This window comes from Rhinopithecus bieti, unplaced genomic scaffold (genome assembly GCF_001698545.2).
Source record: "Rhinopithecus bieti isolate Rb0 unplaced genomic scaffold, ASM169854v2 scaffold_26106, whole genome shotgun sequence".
NCBI classification, from domain to species: domain Eukaryota; kingdom Metazoa; phylum Chordata; class Mammalia; order Primates; family Cercopithecidae; genus Rhinopithecus; species Rhinopithecus bieti.
In genome coordinates, this window is record NW_016811748.1 from 767,332 (window position 1) to 774,573 (window position 7,242).

Sequence of the window (7,242 nt, forward strand, 5' to 3'; positions counted from 1 at the left end):
CGCCATTCTCCTGTCTCAGCCTCCCGAGTAGCTGGGACTACAGGCGCCCGCCTCGTCGCCCGGCTAGTTTTTTGTATTTTTTAGTAGAGACGGGGTTTCACCGTATTAGCCAGGATGGTCTCGATCTCCTGACCTCATGATCCGCCCGTCTCGGCCTCCCAAAGCGCTGGGATTACAGGCTTGAGCCACTGCGCCCGGCCTACACATTATTTATTATAGTCACCATTCTGTGCAGTTGATCACTAAATCTTATTTCTCCTAATTGAAACTTGGTACACGTTGAAGAACATTTCCCCTCTTTTTATTCACTCCATCTCCTAGCCTCTCACATTTTCATTCATATTAGGTAACATTAAGGTCATTATAGAAATTAACTTTTTGGTGTCCCACAACTAAATGAACATAAATAATGTTAACTTTGTGAGTAAGTTGTACTAATTGGGCATAGGAATCAATGGCAGCTATTTTTGCCAGTAAACAAAGGACGCCCATTATTTTCAAATATTAGATATGAGTATTTTAGGTGGTAAAGTTTTAGGCCTAAAATATGTCATTGAATTTATTACCCCAGAAACGCAGCAGGTCATATTTTCTGAACATTGTAAATAACAGTAGAAATTATTGACTAAAATGTTACCAGCAAGTACTATCTCACCACATGAAAATTGCATTGAAATTTTTAAATTTGTAGTTCAAATGGAAGACTCAAACAGATTCTTTTCATGGATTCAGGGAAGTGCTAATGAGGAAGCCTGGTGATTGAAGCCAAAAATCTGAATTCAGGTAAATAATTCTGCCAATATGTTCTCAGTGATGTAGAAAATCAGTAGTTTTGGCCATGTATAGGTACTGTTTAGAGTACATTTATTTCAGAAATGTGTGCTAAATGTAAAATCAGTTCCCTAGTATTAAAGTTAAACTCTACAAATTATTACTTTACAGTATGTTGAGAAAAGGATATGTTCTATATAAAGTAACTTGAGATTTATTGTCTGTTACAAACAAAGTTGTGTAAAATATATTTCATGTGTACACTGTTGACATTTGTGCTTGTTGGAAAAATACTATCAATTCTACACATTTTAAATGTAGAAAGCTAAAATCCTCAGAAAGTTACAAGAATCTTTAAACGACTGTATAGCATTGAAAGTGAAAGTGGCCGGGCGCGGTGGCTCAAGCCTGTAATCCCAGCACTTTGGGAGGCTGAGTCGGGCGGATCACGAGGTCAGGAGATCGAGACCATCCTGGCTAACACGGTGAAACCCCGTCTCTATTAAAACTACAAAAAACTAGCCGGGCGACGTGGCGGCGCCTGTAGTCCCAGCTACCCGGGAGGCTGAGACAGGAGAATGGCGTGAACCCAGGAGGCGGAGCTTGCAGTGAGCTGAGATCCGGCCACTGCACTCCAGCCTGGGTGACAGAGTGAGACTCCGTCTCAAAAAAAGTGAAAGTGAAATACGAGAATTTTCCAACTAGAGAAGCAAACCAAAGAAGTCATTTAGGAGAATAATCGACTGAGAAGTAAGCGCCCCTGTTAGATACGGGTGGTCAGAGTGGCCAAATCCATGTGGGTTGCCAAACTTGCCATAAAGCAAATTTTAAAAACAGACATAAACTGCAGATGTCTCAAATGTGATATTTCCCATAAGTGAAAAGAAAGTTAAAACTTACGTTACACACAGTTATAGGACTTATTTTTTAAATGTTTAAGTCAACACAATGAGAAAAATAGGAAAAAAAAATATTAACGAGCAAAAGACTACAAGCTTGACAAGCCATATTTGAAAAAGAGCCAAATACAAACAACCTACTTAATATACAACGTATGGGTTAAATATTAAACTTGTCTCAGCTGATGAGATTAGTGAACCGAAATACTGAGCATGATTAATGTAGTTAAACACAGTAAAAAGAGAAAACACCCCCCGACCTCAGCAGAAGGTCTGAGGCCTGGCCCCTGCCCCCCATCCCTGCCCGGAGCCCGAGCCTCTGAGGCAGTCTCCAAGCCTTTGGGAGTAGCTTCTGAAGATGAGTTGGTGGTTGAATTCCTGCAGGACCACAATGTACCCCTTGTATCCCACGCCCCTCAGACATTCACGATGGATGAACTGGCTGAGATGCAGCAGATTGAAGAGTCAAACTTCCTCCCGCCTCCCCAGAGAGCCCCTGGTGTGGCTGACTTGGCCTTGTCTGAGAACTGGGCCCAGAGTGTCTTTGCAGCTGGAGATGCCGTGGATGTAATTCAGGATTGTAATGAGACAGACTGGTCCCAATCATTCATTTCTGAAGTTACAGACCCCTTGGCTGTTCCCTCCCCCCTCCCCCCCATTGGGCTGAGGCATATTTGGAGCAATCAGGGGAGAAGCTGTGGTTGGGAGAGCCTAAGGGAGCAGCAGCTGCTGATCGTTGGACCATGAATGTCATCCTGAGAAGGATCTGCAGCACATGGCCAATGACTTTGTGGCCAAAGGGGATGACCCCAAATTGGCTAATTCTGAGTACATCAGATTCCTGGGTTGATCATTCACAAGAGCAGTAAACACAACTGCCCTTGATAGGGAGTTTGAACGCGCCAAGTCAGCTATAGAGTTGCAGGTGGAGTTGGAGGAGATGGCAAAACAAGATGCTGATGCTCACCCCTAGCTTTCTGGCTATGATGACCTCACATCAGCTTCCTTTGATAAGGAGTACCAGTTGGAGAAGGAGAACCCCTTGCGTGATCACCCTCAGCCTTTCAAAAAAGGGCTGCAGCGACTTCAGGAGCGGGCCCTGTTGTGGGAAGTCAGGGACCCTGAACGGAGGGACGGGCTGAAGCCACGGCAGAAGAACATAAATTGTGAAGATTTCATGGACATTTATTAGTTCCCCAAATTAATACTTTTATAATTTCTTAGCGCCTGTCTTTGCTGCAGTCTCTGAACATAAATTGTGAAGATTTCATGGTTATTTATCACTTCCCCAGTCAATATTCTTGTGATTTCCTATGCCTGTCTTTAATCTCTTAATCCCGTCATCTTTGTAAGCTGAGCATGTATGTCGCCTCAGGACCCTGTGACGATTGCATTAACTGCACAAATTGTTTAAACAATATGAAATCTGGGCACCTTGAAAAAAAGAACAGGATAACAGCAATCGATGTTCAGGGAACAAGGGAGATAACCATTAGGTCAGGCTGCCTGAGAGCTGGGCGGAACAGAGCCATATTTCTNTCTTTGCTGCAGTCTCTGAACATAAATTGTGAAGATTTCATGGTTATTTATCACTTCCCCAGTCAATATTCTTGTGATTTCCTATGCCTGTCTTTAATCTCTTAATCCCGTCATCTTTGTAAGCTGAGCATGTATGTCGCCTCAGGACCCTGTGACGATTGCATTAACTGCACAAATTGTTTAAACAATATGAAATCTGGGCACCTTGAAAAAAAGAACAGGATAACAGCAATTGATGTTCAGGGAACAAGGGAGATAACCATTAGGTCAGGCTGCCTGAGAGCTGGGCGGAACAGAGCCATATTTCTCTTCTTTCAAAAGCAAACAGGAGAAATGTCGCTGAATTCTTTTTCTCAGCAAGGAACAGCCCTGAGAAAGAGAATGCGTTCCTGGGGGGAGGTCTCTAAAATTGTCGCTCTGGGAACGTCTGTCTTTTATGGTTGTAGATAAGGGATGAAATAAGCCCGGGTCTCCAGTAGCGCTCCCAGGCCTATTGGGATGAGGAAATTCTCACCTAATAAATTTTGGTCAGACCGGCTGTCTGCTCTCAAACCCTGTCTTCTGATAAGATGTTATCAATGACAATGCATGCCCGAAACTTCATTAGCAATTTTAATTTCGCCTCATCCGGTGGTCCTGTGATCTCACCCTGCCTCCATTTGCCTTGTAATATTTTATTACCTTGTGAAGCATGTGATCTCCGTGACTCACACCCTATTCGTATACTGCCTCCCCTTTTGAAAATGACTAATAAAAACCTGCTGGTTTTGTGACTTGGGGGGCATCATGGAACCTGCCAGCATGTGATGCCTGCCCTAGACACCCAGCTTTAAAATTTCTCTCTTTTGTACTCTTTCCCTTTATTTCTCAGACTGGCCGACACTTAGGGAAAATGGAAAAGGGCTCATGTTGAATTATAGAGACAGGTTCCCTCGATAGTCCCTGCCAAATGCTGTGCTGCTTTTTGAGGCAGCTATGCAGCAGAATCCTAAGAATATGGAAGCTTGGCAGTACCTGGGTACCACCCAGGCAGAGAATGAACAAGAACTGTGAGGCATCAGAGCATTGCAGAGGTGTCTGGAGCTAAAGCCAGATAACTGACAGTACTGATGGCGCTGGCTGCAAGCTTTACCAATAAGCCCCTGCAGCAGCAGGCCTGTGAAACCCTGCTGCACACCAGCCTGTGCCTATCTGGTGACACCTACTGAAGAAGGGGCTGATGGGGCAGGACTGGGCGCCAGCAAGCATATCTTGGGATCTCTGTTGTCTGACTCCCTGTTTCTTGAAATGAAGGAGCTCTTCCTAGCAACTGTGCAACTGGACCCTATATCCATTGACCCCAATGTGCAGTGTGGCTTGCAGGTCCTTTTCAACCTGAGTGGAGAGCATGACAAGGCCATGAACTGCTTCACAGCTACCCTCAGTGTTCGTCCCAATGACTATTTGCTGTGGAATGGAAACCAGAGTGAAGAAGCAGTAACTGCATACTGCCAGGCCCTTGAGCTCCAGCCTGGCTGTATCCAGTCTCGCTGTAACCTGGGCATCAGCTGCATCAACCCTGGGGCTCACTGGCAGGCTGCAGAGCACTTTCTGGAGGCCCTGAACATGTGGAAGAAAAGCCAGGGCCCTCAGGGTGAAGGAGGTGCCATGTCAGAGAACACTTGGAGCACCCTGCGTTTCGCATTCTGTGTGAAGGCCAGAGCGACACCTATGGGTTGGCTGATACCCGGGATCTGTTCACCCTCCTAACCATGTTTAGCCTGCCCCAGTGACAGTGGGATGGGCTGCCCTGTGAGTGTCTGCCTAGACAGTTCCCCCCTCTGGATGTGATGTGAGTCCCTCTCCCCAAATGCACCTACCAAGCGGGTGGGCTGATGACTGTAAGTGGTAAGGCCTTTCAGAAGCTGCCTCAACATAGGGCTGGGTAGTCCGTGTTCTAGTTCCTACATAATCATAGGAAAACATGGCTTGTTTTCTCTGCGTCCCTTCATAATTGAAGGGCTGTACATCCAGCTACAGAGCTCTCTGCTCATCGTTCTTGAGGATGCTTTTTGGGTAGGACCCAAAGATGTAGGCTAACTGTTGTCATCAGCTGCCATTTCTGATAGGGTCTACCACATTTGTCATGTCTCTCCTTTCCCCACTGTTACTGGGAATTGGTAATAGTTCAGTGTAAGTAGGAGGTTCATCTGCTGTGGCCTCTAATGATGACTGTCTGGGATTGGGTGTTAGGAGTTGGCCTGTCAGATTGAATTGTTTATTTGGCTCTGCAGAGCTGAGGTTTGGTAGGGGTGCTCATAGTTCTGTCATTCTTGGACCTCTCCTGGCTGAGCTCCGATTCCCTGTGAGTACGATGCTGATGCAAAAATGCTGTGTCGTCATCCCAGCAGTCCTCAGGAGCTGCCAGGGCCAACTGTTACAGAGTGTCTGGGTGTGGGGTCAATGAGGGGGGTGGGAGTGGGGAGGGACTAGATCAGATGATATCAAGAGCTCTGTTCTGGGGCCTTGGTGGGAGAACAGAGCAAGTGGGAAGGGGGTGTGATGAATGCAGCAATCCCTCCTCCTCTTAGAAGTACCTGTGAATAGGAATTGGGCTAACTCTTCTACTAGGTTGGTTCAGAGATTGCAATCTTGCCAGATTTCTAGCAAAGAGCAGGTTCAGTGTTACCATAAGCCTTTGCTGTACCTCTTGAAATGTTTCTAGGGGAAAGCACTGGAAAATCCCCTTCCCCCATATTGTCTTCAGAAGGTGAAAATTGAGGGAAGATGAGGGAGCAGCTTGGATTCTTCTCAATTGTCCCCTGCATGGGGAGATACACTAACCCCCAGAAATGACTGCTAAGCCTCTTGCGTTGTCTTCAGTGGCTAATGATCAGACATATATACATATATATTTTAACTACCATGGTCCCAAGATTCCTTTCTGAAATTTATTTTTCTTCATAAGAATATGTGTAAATGATTTACAAATAAGACTAAAATATTTGTTAAGAAAGAAAGAAAGAGAAAGAAAGAAAGAAAGAAAGATAGAAAGAAAGAAAGAAAGAAAGAAAGAAAGAAAGAAAGAAAGAAAAGAAAGGAAGGAAAGAAAAGGAAGGAAGGAAGGAAAGAAAGGAAAGAGAAAGAGAGAGAAAGAGAGAGAAAGAAAGGAAAGAAAGAAGGAAGGAAGGAAGGAAGGAAGGAAGGAAGGAAGGAAAGAAAGAAAGAAAAGAAAGGAGCAAGCCAGGCACGGTGGCTCACGCCTGTAATCGCAGCACTTTGGGAGGCCAAGGCAGGCGGATCATGAGGTCAGGAGTTCAAGACTAGCCTGACCAACATAGTGAAACCCTGTCTCTACTAAAAATACGAAAAATTAGCCAGGTGTGGTGGTGGGCGCCTGCAATCCCAGCTACTACAGAGGGTGAGGCAGGAGAATCACTTGAACCTGTGAGGCGGAGGTTGCAGTGAGCCAAGATTGCACCATTGCACTCCAGCCCAGGTGACACTCCAAGACTCCATCTCAAAAAATGAAAACGTAAAACAAATACATATATCTATGAAGACTAGAAGGCTAGAATGAGAAGGAATAGGACAAATCTCTTTTTTTATGGGATATATTAAAATAATTTGAATAATGCCTTTAAGAGTTGGTGGTTTGTAAGTTTCTATACTGAAAACCAGACATAAATCCTTGAATTCAGAAATGCAGTGTGTCAAAAAGTGAAAAAAAATTACTTAAAAGAAATAAGCTGGATAACGCCAAAGAGAAGAAAATACTAAAATCAGTGTAATGATGAGAGCAAAATTTCTACAGCTTTTATAAATCTCAAAACATAAATAGGAATGGCGCTAAGAGAAATTTATTAAAGCTAGAAGTAGATACTAGGCTAAAATACCTTTAACAAAAAAGGGTAAATTAAAATATATTTTTAAAACCCTGAGTGATTTGTTTACCAATAGGAGCTTTTTATTTTTTATTTTATTTTATTTTATTTATTTATTTATTTTTTTGAGACGGAGTCTCGCTCTGTCGCCCGGGCTGGAGTGCAGTGGC

At 44.2% G+C, this 7,242-nt stretch overlaps 1 pseudogene; it reads left to right on the top strand.

Annotated features, from left to right (window-relative positions):
- The first annotated feature begins 1,421 nt into the window (after window positions 1-1,421).
- On the top strand, window positions 1,422-4,981 carry LOC108544037 (peroxisomal targeting signal 1 receptor-like; annotated as a pseudogene).
- Window positions 4,982-7,242: the final 2,261 nt, after the last annotated feature.